At 36.3% G+C, this 14,526-nt stretch overlaps 1 pseudogene; it reads left to right on the plus strand.

Moving 5' to 3' along the window:
• Positions 1-12,974: 12,974 nt before the first annotated feature.
• On the plus strand, positions 12,975-13,911 carry LOC131395732 (olfactory receptor 1052-like; annotated as a pseudogene).
• Positions 13,912-14,526: the final 615 nt, after the last annotated feature.

Raw genomic sequence — 14,526 nt, forward strand, 5'->3', positions numbered from 1 at the left:
TTCCCTCTTTTATAATTGGATTGGGACATGAGCTTTGGTCTTTATAATTTCTCAATTACTTTCTGACACTTGTATTCTGTGATTCTGGGAGATCTGATGTGAAACCAGGACCTATGAACTCATCTGCAGAAAAAAAATTAATTCAATAAATAAAAAGTTTAAATGATTTATAATGTTAGATTTGCATTCTACTTAGACCAAAAAGATCCATAAAATTAGACATTTTTATTTGACTTCACAGTGCAAGAAGGGAGAATGCAGATGAGCTAATTCTTCCAGTCAAAACCCAATTATCAATTGACTGACTTCCCTTAATTTGTTTCCAATCAATCTAGTCCATAATATAATGTCTGGCTTGTGAAATCTAACACAATGTTCCACTGACTATTTGCATGCATGTCTTTTCTGCCCTTGACATTACATCCCATGATTCATTCTATAAGGAATATAACACAAGGCTCTCCCCTAATATGTTACTCCATATATGATTCTGAATTAAACTAAAAGTAGAAATTATTATTAGAATTGGTTATTTTCCATGAAGAGAGAGGGTAGTTAAAAATACAATGAGAATATAAAAGCCAAATCTTTAATTTTCAACAGCATGAGGTTCCAGTAATTCTCATTCTGATTTGTTGAATTAAGGTGGATTTTATTGCTTAAAAAACACAACTTTTTGGCATTTAACTATTTTTAATCCTAATAATATTTAGGCATTGTAGGGGAGGAAGACAATTCCTCTACCCTCTAGGTCCTTCTGGCTGGTTTAAAAATCAAATTGACATGAGACAGAATAACAGGAGAAAATCAGACAAAGCTTTATAATGTGTAAACACGGGAGAAACCCAGAAAAACTGAGTAACTCACCAGAATGGCCCAGATTGCACCTTAAATACCACCTTCAGTTAAAGACAAAGGATGATATTGGGGAAGGGGGGGGTCAGTTATGGGAGATTACCAGAAAGGGTACATAAACAAGAGTAAGATTATTATTCAGATTTAAGTCCTTGACTTTCTCATTGATAAGAGTTTCTAGAGATAAGGTCATCCTCCCTCTTCTTGGTACAGAGAGGGAGATTCCTTTACAAATGGAGATTTCCCTTGCAAATGTAAATGTCTCTTTCAAAGGGTAACTTCTACTTGGTTTTCAGAGTTTCTCCCATGTCTGCAGTTTTTTAAAAAATAACCAGCCCAAAATAATCCTCATGCCAAAGAGACACATCTTGAGGTGGCAAATTCTGCTCCCCTACAGGCATATTGCTTTATTTTGAGCCAAAATTAAGTGTTTCTAGGGAAAAGTAAAATCAATATAGAAAATATTTAGCAAATGTAGTCAGATATTTTGACCAAATCCTGCCATGTTTATGGTCTTATTTGATTGGGTAACATAAACAATAATAGGATATGAGCCATAAAGTTGAGCCAAATATTTTTTTCCAGGAAATTATAATTTGGATGAAATTAATGCTTCATATTTCCCCAATAAAAGGAGATTCCCTAATAAAAAGAGAGTCGTCTCATAGAAATTCTTTTATTTATAATGGCACCGGTTATTTTATTATCAGTATAGCAAAATATGTTTAATTAGCTTAAAGGCAATATACCATTCTTTGAATATATTTTCTTAATATGTTAGTTCTTAAAATGAATAATTTTTAACATTATTATAATTGTTAACAATAGACAAGTTAGAAATTTATATATTTCAAATGCTTCAAACACATAATTTAACTTGTAATTCAGAAAGTCCGAAATCTACAGGTGTTTTCTTAAATAATGAATGCATTTTCAACCAACATATACTCATGATTTTAGTTGCTGGGTATTATTTATTAAATCTTCATCCTGAAATTAAAAAATCTTCTTGGATTGTAATAGAATATCAACATATGAATAATTCATATTTACCTTTTTCAATTTTGCTGAAGTTGCTTCTTTCTCATTGATGATGTTTTTATGTTTTTAAATATTAAATTGTTTAGGATATATACGATTTTTAAAGAACAACTTAATTTGGTTTTTAAAGAGCAAGTGCTCTTTACAGAGGAAATATTTACTCCTTCCCTGTGGGAATACCTCTTTTCCCTCTTTACATCTGAATTGCTAGTTAAATACGCCTGTTTGCAATTAATTTGGTGTGATTTTCCAAATAATTCTTCCGTGGTAGACTAGGCTTTCCTGCAGTCTCTCTGTGGAATATAATTTCATGAACTCTTCATTTCCCAAATACAGTCAGAGTATGTGGATGTCCCAGAAGAAGAGACACTCTTAATGGTCTGATATTACCTGCAGGAAAATGTTCTAATTCTTTATTTATTGGTGTCTTAGCTGTCTTATTTTATTTTCTATAATTCTTCTGAATAGACCTTTTCAGCAAATCATACATTGTTAACATCCTGTGGACATGTTCTACTTATTTTGTCATCTTTAAGGGATACTAGTTTGCTTTGTAGAAGAAGACACTTGTGGGTGTGGGGTAAATTTTGTGAACACAAAAGCAATTCCGTATTGTAGAAACTAAGATTACTTTATTCAAATTGATTTTCTCTAAGACACTATGGAAGTCCTTGCATAGACAAACTGAGCTCATTAATGAGCCCTATAAACAAGGATTAAGAACAAGTATTATCTATAATTTTTTTAAAACAAATTAAAAATCTCTCTTATTGCAATGTTTAATAATTTAATATTTCTCAATTTCAACTCTCCTCCATGCACTTTACGGGGAGAATCATTTCAAGCATGGACCTAATGTTTCCAGCCTCAAATTGCTGCTTTACTGTTGACAAGTTTTGTTTCAATATCAATTTGCTATTGTTTCTGTAACAGAGTCATTAACATGCCCGAGACTCTGCTCATCTTGACTCTATTGGCAGGATATTTCTTCCAACTTTGATCATCAGCATTTTTCCTTAGTCAGGAGGTTATAGTCCCTCTCAATTCTTTCACTACACTTGTTTTTGGAGATGATAGGTGCTTCCAGATCTCTGACCTCTACTGGCTGGGACAAAGCACCCCCAACTCCACTGCCAGGGATGTAGAATTAGACAGTAATGGGCAGAACAAGGAATTTGTGCTTTCTGACGCTAAATAATGTGCCCTGCCATCCCCACTGGATTCAGGGCCAGTGCTTATCAGACAGCAGGTACCAATGGGAACCTTATGACTAACTGATTGTGTGATACACCGAGTTTTGGCCAGGAGACTCAATAACATGTTCTTCACAGGAAAAGAATACCTAAATACCCAATTTACACATAGTGAGAATTTGAGGACTGTGAATAGGCTTGACACAAGCCCCCATGGCCAGAAAAGAGAAGTCGCATTTTTTTAATTTTTTTATTTTCCATACACGACACTCCATCAGTGGAAGAAACTTGACAAAGGACTCCTTGCTGAAGCTGGAAACAATTCTTGTTACCATCTGAAGCTATGTTTATTTATGGATGAAGTAGGGAAACAAGATACAGCCCGCCCTCCATATCCCCGGTTTTGAATTTGGGAATTCAACCAACCGCCAACGGAAAGGCCTACCATGGTTGCGTCTGTACTCAACATGTACAGAATTTTTCTTGTCATTATTCCCAACAATACAGTACAACAACTGTTTACATAGCATTTATGTTGTAAAGGTAGTATAAGCAATCTAGAGATGATTTAAAGTATATGGGAGGATGTGTGTATGTTATATGCAAATATTATGACATTTTATATACAGGACTTGAGCATCTGCAGAGTTTGTTATCCACAGGGGTCCTAGAACCAATCCCCAGCAGATACCCGGGACTATATACTATATGTAGTGCATGCTACTGTCTGATACTTTTTATCCCATCTTATTGCTACTTATACATCCGTTCCTGCTTTCAACAGTTTCCTTTGACAGCTGTCTGTGTTACCGCACCAGGTCCATTTTTGCCTGCAGAAAGCCAATCAAGATGAGGAGCTTGCAGAGAGAGAGGGTTTAATCACAAGGCAGCCAAGTGAGGAAAATGGGAGAACAAATCTCAAATCTGCCTCCTTGAAAATAGGGACTCAGGGGTGTTTATGGGGAAGGGGGCAAGGTGGTCTGAAATGATTGGAGGTGAGGAGAGATGAGGTCATTGATGATCTGCACAAGCGTAGTCAGGCTTCATGTTTCTTCGTAGGACACACGGTCACAGAATGGCCGCATCAGCATGCCCTGAGGGTGGAGTTCCAACCTCTTGCCACCAAAAGGGCCCAGTTGATGGGTTGGTGGTCTCAATCTGGCCTGAAGTGGACAAGGGGTTCAGTTCCTGAAAAAAATAGCTCAAACATCCATTACCATGGTAACCCAGGCTCCAGGGATATGTCATCTATAGGAACTGGAACCCAGTGGGAGTCAGATAGCATACTGCCCAAACAGCACGGTTAACAATGAATTTAAGTCCTCGCCTTCCATTCTGATAAGTTTCTAGGTAAGGCCATCCCCCCCTTCTTCCTGGTACAAGGAAGAAGATACCTTTACAAATGGAGATTCTCTTTACAAATGTAAATGTCTCCTATAAAGGGTAACCAGAACTAAGAGTGGGCTTAGCACTACTCACCCAGGTACCCTACCCGGAGATGGCTATGGCGATGGCCTTTTCTGCCGGCAGGCCTCGCATCTCAAACTCCTTTGGTCAGTGGGGGTAGGGGTCAAATGTCATTCAGGCAGAGACATATTTTGAGTTGACAAATTCCAATCCCCCATAGTTACTAGCTGCTGAATCATCAATGGCTGTTTGCCGGTTTCATCGGTGCTTCTGATTTTATTTTTGATGGATGTCTGCTTTATTTTCTACACATACCTCCATGGTCTTCTCCTTATAATCTACTGTATATATATTTTTTCCTTATTCTTTCTTCTTTCATTTTTTTCTTTTTTCCATCCTTGCACATTCAAAAAATATTTAACAACCTGTTATGTGTAAAATATGTAACTTTTTCATTTCTTTTACTTTCAACCTGATTTCATCTATTTATTTAAAGTGCAGGTCAATTTGGCACCATATATCTGTGTTCTGCTTTTTTGTTTTAATGTCTACCTTTTAATTGGACTGCTTAGTCCATAGGTATTTAATGTCATTATGATATAACACTGTTTTCTTTTTCTTTCCAATTTTTTTCTTTTGTTTTGCTACTTTGTTTTCTTCTGCCAATTTGGGGGTTATTTTTTCCATTTTATTTCTTCTCTTGCCTTTTTATATATACCACTTTTTGTTGTCATTGCAGTGATTGTTTCAGAGCTAACAGTTAAAAATACACATCATTGACTCATCAAAGTCTACCTGGGGTTAAAACTGTTCCACTTTAATCTCCGTCCTTCACAACTGATGCTTCCACTTTCCACATTCCACTCCATCCTTCCTGTTTCACAATACCCACTTCCAACCTCACACTCCACAAATGTGATAATCTTATAACAGTATAATGCCATTTCCTCAAGTTTCATTCCTTGTGTAACTGATATCATCTATTTTACTCATATCTACATGATAAACCTCAACTTACTATATCATTATTCTAGTTTTAAGCAGTCAGTTGTTTCAATAGGATGTATATAGATGGATTTTCTTATTCATTCTAATAGAGTTCATTGGGATATGTATACTGATGCTTTCCACTAAATTTGAAAAGTCCTCTTCCATTACTATTTTCTTACACTTGGCTTTCAGTTATGCATATTTTAGACCACCTGATACTGTTCCACCTGTTCTTGAGGCTCTAATATTTTCTCTCCAATCATTTTTTTCACTGATGTCTTAATAGTTTATAACATTGTGAAGTTTTGGTTGTACATTATTGCTTGTCAGCCACCCTATAAATGCCTCCCTTCACCCATTGTGCCCACCCCCCACCCCCTTGCCCCTGGTAACCACCATATGCTTCTCTTTGTCCATGTGTTGGTTTATCTTCCATATATGAGTGAAATCATGCAGTGCTTTTGTCTTTCTTTCTCCGGCTTATTTCGCTTAACATAAGGACGTCCAGGTCCATCCATGTTGTTGCAAATGGGACTATTTTGTCTGTCTTTATGGCTGAGTAGCATCCCATTGTGTATATATATATACGGCATCTTCTTGATCCAATCATCAGTAGAGGGACACTTGGGTTGCTTCCACCTCTTGGCTATACTGAATAATGCTGCAATGAACATAAGCGTGCATAAGCATCTTTGGATTGTTGATTTCAGGTTCGTTGGATAGATTCCCAGCAGTGTGATAGCTGGATCATAGGGTATTTCTATTCTTAATTTTTCGAGGAATCTCCATACTGTTTTCCATAGAGGCTGCACCAATTTGCATTCCTACCAGCAGTGAATGAGTGATCCCATTTCTCCACAACCTCTCCAACAGTTGTTGTTTTTTGTCTTGATGATTATAGCTGTTCTCATGGGTGTAAGGTGATAACCTAGTGTTGTTTTGATTTGCACTTCCTTGATGATTAGTGATATTGAACATCTTTTCATATGCCTATTGGCCACCTTCTTGGGAAAAACGTCTGTTCATATTCTCTGCCCATTTTTTGATTGGGTTATTTGTTTTTTTGTTGCTCAGATGTGTGAGTTCTTTATATATTATGGAGATTAAGCCTTTGTCAGATATATGTTTTGCAAGTATTTTCTCCCAGCTAGTGAGTTGTCTATTCATTTTGATCCTGGTTTCATCTGCCTTGTAGAAGCTCTTTAATCTGATGAAGTCCCACTTGTTTATTTTTTCTTTAATTTCCCTTGTGCGAGAAGACACAACATCTGAAAAGATTCCTTTATGACCAATGTCAAATAGCATATTGCCTATATTTTCTTCTAGGAGTTTTACAGTTTCGGGTCTCACCTTCAGGTCTTTGATCCATTTTGAGTTAATTTTTGTGAATGGTGTAGGCAGATGGTCTACTGTCATTCTTTTGCACGTGGCTGTCCAGTTTTCCCAGCACCATTTATTGAAGAGACATTCCTTTCTCCATTGTATGTTCTTAGCTCCTTTGTCGAAGATTAGCTGTCCATAGATGTGTGGTTTTATTTCTGGGGTTTCTAATCTGTTCCATTGATCTGTGTGTCTATTTTTGTACCAGTACCATGCTGTTTCGATTACTATTGCTTTGTAGTATGTTTTGAAGTCAGGGATTGTGATGCCTCCAGCTTTATTCTTTTTTTTAATGATTGCTTTAGCTATTTGGGGTCTTTTGTTGCCCCATATGAATTTTAGTATTTATTCTACTCTGGTGAAGAATGTCATTGGGATTCTGATTGGGATTGCATTGAATCTGTAAATTGCTTTAGGTAATATAGATCTTTTAACTATGTTTATTCTTCCAATCCATGTGCATGGGATATCTTTCCATTTGCTTATGTCATCGTTGATTTCTTTCAATAAAGTCTTACAGTTTTCATTGTATAGGTCTTTCACCACCTTGGTTAGATTTTTTCCTAGATATTTTATTCTTTATGTTGCGATTGTAAGTGGAATTATTTTTTTGAGTTCTCTTTCTGTTAGTTTGTTATTAGCATACAGAAATGCAATTGATTTTTTAAATTGATTTTGTACCCTGCAACTTTGCTATAGTTGTTGATTATTTCTAATAGTTTTCCAATGAATTGTTTAGAGTTTTCTATATATAAAATCATGACATCTGCAAATAGTGAGAGTTTCACTTCTTCATTGTCTATTTGGATTCCTTTTATTCCTTTTTCTTGCCTAAGTGCTCTGACCAAAACGTCCAGTACTATATTGAATAAGAGTGGTGCGAGTGGGCACCCTTGTCTTGTTCCTGTTCTCAGAGGAATGTCTTTCAGACTTTCTCCATAGAGTATGATGTTGGCTGTGGGTTTGTCATATACGGCCTTTATTATGTTGAGGTACTTTCCTTCTACACCGATTTTATTGAGAGGTTTTATCATAAATGGATGTTGGATCTTGTCAAATGCCTTCTCTGCATCTATTGAAATGACCATGTGGTTTTTATTCCTCATTTTGTTAATGTGGTGAGCACATTGATTGATTTGCAGATGTTGAACCATCCCTGTATCCCTGGTATAAATCCCACTTGGTCATAGTATATGATCTTTTTAACATATTGCTGTATTTGGGTTGTCAATATTTTGTTGAGGATTTTTACATCTATGTTCATCAGTGATATTTGCCTGTAGATTTCCTTCTTTGTATTGTTCTCCTCTGGCTTTGGTATCAGGATGACGTTGGTGTCATAGAATGTGTTAGGAAGTGTTCCATCTTCCTCTATCTTTTGGAATAGTTTGAGAAGGATAGATATTAGATCTTCTTTGAATGTTTGGTAAAATTCTCCAGAGAAGCCATCTGGTCCTAGACTTTTGTATTTGGGAGGTTTTTGTTTACTGCTTCAATCTCTTTGCTTGTGATTGGCCTATTGAGATTCTCTATTTCTTCCTGGTTCCATTTGGGAGGTTATATGAGTCTAAGAATTTATCCATTTCTTCCAGATTGTCCAATTTTTTGGCATATAGTTTTTCATAGCATTCTCTTATAATCCTTTGTATTTCTGTGGTATCTGTTGTAATTTCTCCTCTTTCATTTCTAATTTTATTTATTTGAGCCTTCTCTCTTTTTTTCTTAGTGAGTCTGGCTAAGGGTTTGTCAGTTTTGTTTATCTTCTCAAAGAAACAGCTCTTTGTTTCATTGATGCTTTCTACTGTTTTTTTGGTTTCAATATCATTTATTTCTGCTCTAATATTTATTATTTCCCTCCTTCTGCTGACTTTGGGCTTTGCTTGTTCTTCTTTTTCTAGTTCTGTTAGGTGTAGTTTAAGGTTGCTTATTTGGGATTTTTCTGTTTGTTAAGGTGGGCATGTATTGCTATGAGTTTCCCTCTCATGACCACTTTTGCTGCATCTCATATGAGCTGGTATGATGTATTTTCATTTTTATTTGTCTCCAGATATTTTTTTATTTCTCCTTTAATTTCATCGCTGATCCATTGGTTGTTCAGTAGCGTGTTGTTTAATCTCTATGTCTTTGTCACTCTCCCAGTTATTTTTTTGTAGTTGATTTCTAGTTTCCTAGCATTATGGTCAGAAAAGATGCTTGTTATGATTTCAATCTTCTTAAATTTATACAGACTTGTCTTGTTTCCCAACATACAGTCTATCCTTGAGAACATTCCATGCACACTTGAGAAGAATGTGTAGTCAGCTGGTTTTGGATGGAGTCCTCTGTGTATACCTATTAAGTCCATCTTGTCTAGTTTTTTTATTTAAGTCCACTATTTCCTTATTGACTTTTTGTCTGGATGATCCATGCACTGATGTCAGTAGGTTATTGAGATCCCCTACTATTACTGTGTTGTTGTTAATATCTCCTTTTAGGTTTGGTAATAGCTGCTCTATGTACTTTGGTACCCCTAAGCTGGATGCATATATATATATATAATTGATATGTGTTCTTGGTGGAATGTCCCTTTTATCATTATATATTGCACCCTTTTCTCTCATTACTTGTTTTATCTTGAAGTCTACTTTGTCTGACATGAGTATGGCAACTCCTGCTTTCTTTTGTTTGTCATTAGCTTGGAGTATTGTCTTCCATCCTTTCACTCTGAGCCTGTGCTTGTCTTTAGAGCTGAGATGTGTTTCCTGGAGGCAGCATATTGTTGGGTCTTGCTTTTGAATCCATTCTGACACTCTGTGTCTTTTGATTGGAGAATTCAATCCATTTACATTTAGAGGGATTATTGATATATGAGGGCTAAATCTTGCTATTTTATCACTTATTTTCTGGTTCTTTTACATTTCATTTCTTTTCCCATGTATTTCAGACTACCAATTCAGTTTGGTAGTTCTGTATGATAACTCTTTCAGTTTTCTATTTATTTATCATACGTGATTCTGTTCTGATTATTTGTTTAGTGGTTACTTTGAGATTTGTCTTAAAAATCTCATGAATGTGATAGTCTATTATCTGATGACTTCTTTTTTCCTTTAGGTCGATTCAATTCCTTTCCTCTTCCCCTTCTAAGTGATTATTATTCCAACTTCTTCCATCTTGTGTTGTGAGTGTGTTTAAAGCGATGAGGTTATATTTATTTTTGGTGTTTTCCTTCCTTTGATCTTTGATTTTACTAACCTATTCTGATCGAGAGCTACTATTTTTGTGATTTTGTCTACCTATTCTTCTCCTTGCTTGAAGCTTTGTATTACCTTTCTTTTTTCTTTTTTCAGGCATGAGGGCCTTCTTAAGCATTTCTTGTAGTGGGGGTCTTGTAGCAATGAACTCCCTTAGCTTTTGTTTACCTGGAATGGTTATTATTTCTCCATAATATTTGAAGGATATTTTCACTGGATAGAGTATTCTTGGCTTAAAGTTTTTGTCTTTCAGAATTTTGGATATATCATTCCAATCTCTCCTAGCCTGTAAATTTTCTGTTGAGAAATCTGCTGAAAGCCTGATGTGAATTCGTTTGACATTGTTTTTTGTTTTTTTCTAGCTGCCCTTAGTATTGTTTCTTTGTCATTGACTTTTCTCAGCTTTACTACTATATGCCTTGGAGAGGGTCTTTTCCTGTCGATATATTTAGGTGATCTACTGGCTTCATTTACTGGTATTTCCAGCTCCTTCCCCAGATTCAGGAAGTTCTCAGCTCTTATTTCCTTGAATATGCTCTCCCTTCCTTTTTCTCTCTCTTCTCCCTCAGGAATACCTATAAACCTTATGTTGCATTTCCTAATTGAGTAGGATATTTCTCAGAGAATTTCTTTATTTCCTTTTAGTTTTAGTTCTCTGTCCTCCTCCATCTAGAGCATTTCTGCATTCCTATCCTCATCAATGCTAATTCTTTCCTCCATATTGTTAGCTCTGTTCTTTAAAAATTCCAGGTTTTCCTTTATCTCCTCCATTGTGTTTTTCATCTCCTAAAATATTGATTGATTTTTCTTTATGGTTTCAATATCCTCTGTGAAGAAACTCCTGATATTGTTGAATTGTTTATCTTTGTTTTCTTGTAATCCATTAAGCTTTTCTTTGATAGCTATTTTGAATTCTCTCTCCTTTGGGTTATAAATTTCTGTGGCTTCAGGGTTGATTTCTGGGTGCTTGTCATTTTCATTCTGGTCTGTAGATTTAATATATTTTTGCATCGTTCCTACTGAAATTGACTTGTTTTTCCTCATCCTAACACTATCTGTTTGCAGTTTCCATCTGCTGCCACAGGGTGGGGGGTCTAAGGCTGTGTATTCTGACCCCACTGCAATTGGCAAGTGTTCTGGCCTACTGGCCGAGCTGCAGTGCTTGGTATGCGAGGGGAAGGGGCTCTCTCTTTTGCCTGCCTGATTCCAGGGGACTTGTTGTTCTTCCCTCACTATCTGCTCTCGTGTGGTGCTCAGATGTTGACGGAACCCCAGGAACAGTTCAGACTCCTCCATATGAGAATTTCCAACAGTCTGTGAGAGAATTTGGAGAGTGACGGTTTACCTAAACAAAACTAAACCAAAAAAAGCAAAGATCCAGACAGTACTTTAACCAAAAGTCATTTGTCCCATATGTCAACAGAAAGTCCAATCTCTATTTATTTTACTTGTTTTACTTTGAAAATACAGCAAACATTTAGAGAATATCTATGGCATGTCAGACAATTTTCACATATTTTCTTATTTAATTCTCATAGCTACCTCTTGAAGAAGGTTTATAGATAAAACTAATAGTTAGGCTAGGAAATTAAGAGTTAGACATGAAATCACAGCTGAAGGGTAGAGATCCAATCCCATGTCTTTCTCATTCTTTATTCAATATCAGGGAAATATTATTCCCAAAGCGTGGATTGTAGAATATTCATTAATGTTCAGGGAAAATAGATTCAGTTGTCAAATTAATTTGAAACATGCTGTATATTGATTTATCTTATTGGAAGCTCCCAAAGCATAGTAGTGTATTATGTATTCCTATAAGTCCTGCATTAAAGAAAGCTTTCCTTAAAAGTTATTTAACAAAGTGTTTCCCCAATATATTAGATATCAGAACTTTACTTTTCATGTATTCTGAGTTATATGATAAAGGCTAAAATAAAATTAATTTAATGATCTGACTTTTCCCTGATAAAAAGCCAGATCCATATGTGATCTAATGGGCCCAAGGCATTGTCCTTGAAATTAGATTTGAGACTGTTTAACTGCAAGGATTAAAACACGTTGAAAAAGTTTTCTGATTCCATCTTAATGAAAAAAAGTCTGATATAGACTAATACAAACCATTGGATAATAAATATTGGGAAATTACTGAATGAAGTGGTAAATATCTGTTGGAGTAGCAAAGAATGACTTCCTAGAACAAGTGAGTTTTAACAAATAAGTAATGCTGTTATGATAGAAAATGTTTGAATTTATTTCATTCTTCATTCTAGATACCCCTAATTCTCATTTTCCATTTTAACGGATAATATATAAATTTTATTAGATGATATTATATATATGCATATAGGTTCTACTCATTTGTTTATTTTTATTAATGTGTCATGAGTGTGATTTGTCTCAGTTAAAATGATGTCATAGAGAATAATTTTGCTAGATGTTTCAAAAATTTACCTGTTAAATACTGAATTTTTTTTGTTCTTTGATAAGCTACGTATTTCCTTAAAATACAAGGTTCCTGCCTTGTGTTCTGGAATCTGGAATAGACTGTTATCCAAGACCCGTCTCCTGAACTCTCTCTGTTAAACAGACATTCCTATTAGGGCTCTTGAATGGGATTTTAATCTCCCCAGGAGTTCTTATGTGGTGCATAATGCCAGTTTATATCCCCCGGTGAGACTCTGATCCAACTAAAGTTTTGTACCAGGCTAACTTTTCATACTTGCAAGAATTGGCTTTACTGTAGATTATTATTATTAATTAAAACTGTGTAGTTTTCTATAGATGCTAGTAGATTGAATTCACATAGTCAAGCCTTACTCTTTGGTTATTTTCTTTTTCCTCCTATTCCCTGCAGATCCCTCAGAGGGGAGACACATAAATGGCTGGGAGAAATGTCAGTGTGATAACCGAATTCATCCTCCTGGGGCTGACTGATGACCCTGAACTGAGTACTGTTCTTTTTGTGCTGTTTCTCTTGATCAGTCTCTTTATTGTGGTGGGCAGCATTTGGATTATCACAATAATCCTGGTCAGCGCCCAGCTCTATTCTCCCAAATACTTTTTCCTTAGCCAGTGGCTTTCTTGGATTTCTGCTATTCCTCAGTCTTTATTCCTAAAATGCTGGCGAACTGCATATCAGGACAGAAAGTCATCTCCTATCATGGCTGCCTCCTTCCGTATTCCTTTGTCAGCACGCTTCTGACCACCGAATGCCTCCTCCTGGCTGCAATGGCATATGATCGGTATGTTGCCATTTGCTGTCCACTTCATTACAAAGGTCTCGTGACCCCCAGGTTCTGCATCCACCTGGTGAGTGCTTCCTACCTACTAGGTTGTGCCAACTCACTCACCCACCTGAGGGGCTTGCTTAGCCTGTCCTTCTGGGGGCCCAATGTCATTAACCATTATTTCTATGATATCCCTTTGCTCTTTCAACTTTCCTGTTCTGACACCCAGTGCAGTCAGGTTTTATTTACTGTCCTTTCTGGAACCATATCAGTGACTACCTTTCTGATAGTGGTTGTTCCTACCTGGGAATTCTTCTCATTATCCTGAAGACATGCTCCACGAGGAGCAGATATAAAGCCCTCTCCACCTGTGCCTCCCACCTAATGGTAGTGACTCTTGTCTATGGAACAGTGATATTTACTTACCTGGAAACCAGCTCTGGCTACCCACAGGGTAGAGCCAAAATCCTGTCCATGTTTTATACCCTTTTGCTGCCGATATTAAATCTTCTGACATATAGTGTGAGAAACACGGAATCCAAAGAAGCAATGAAAAGAATTATTATGAGAAAAATATTTGCTCAGTGACCATGAATTTTCAAGCTGAAATATTTAAGGAATATTTATTCATACTTCAGGCAGGTACATTGTTAAATACCTGTGGAACTTGTCGGAGAAAAGAACGATGGTGTTTTCAAAGCAGCTTATGTGCAAAGATATATTCATTATTGGACTTGGGTAATAATATAATAATATGTTTGTGTGTGTGCGTATACATACATATATATGCAATACCTTCTGTTGGAGAGGAAACAACTTTCGTCTACCCTCTTAGGTCCTGTGAATGAAACTGACAAAAGACAGATGAACAGGAGAGTAGACAAAGTCTTTTCACATGTATATGAGAGTGCACAAAAAAAGTGGTTTGCTCGATAATTAGAGATGAGGTTTATATACCTAATTTAAAAAGGGAAAGGGAGAGGGAGGAAAGGCTTCTATGGGAAGAACAAATGGGCTTTTAAGGAAGCAAACGGAAGATAAGAAATTTTGTGATATTATTTGTTTATGCAGGTGCAAGGGGTCCTCGCTGTCTTCTTCCCGGCAGGCAAAACTCCCCGGGGAGAGAGGATTTATGGCAGCCTCGCTTGCAGAAGTTTCTGCCTTTAGTTAGATAAGGGAATTTCTGAAAAAGCCTCTTTCTGC

Source organism: Diceros bicornis, chromosome 31, assembly GCF_020826845.1.
Source record: "Diceros bicornis minor isolate mBicDic1 chromosome 31, mDicBic1.mat.cur, whole genome shotgun sequence".
Classification (NCBI taxonomy): Eukaryota; Metazoa; Chordata; class Mammalia; order Perissodactyla; family Rhinocerotidae; genus Diceros; species Diceros bicornis.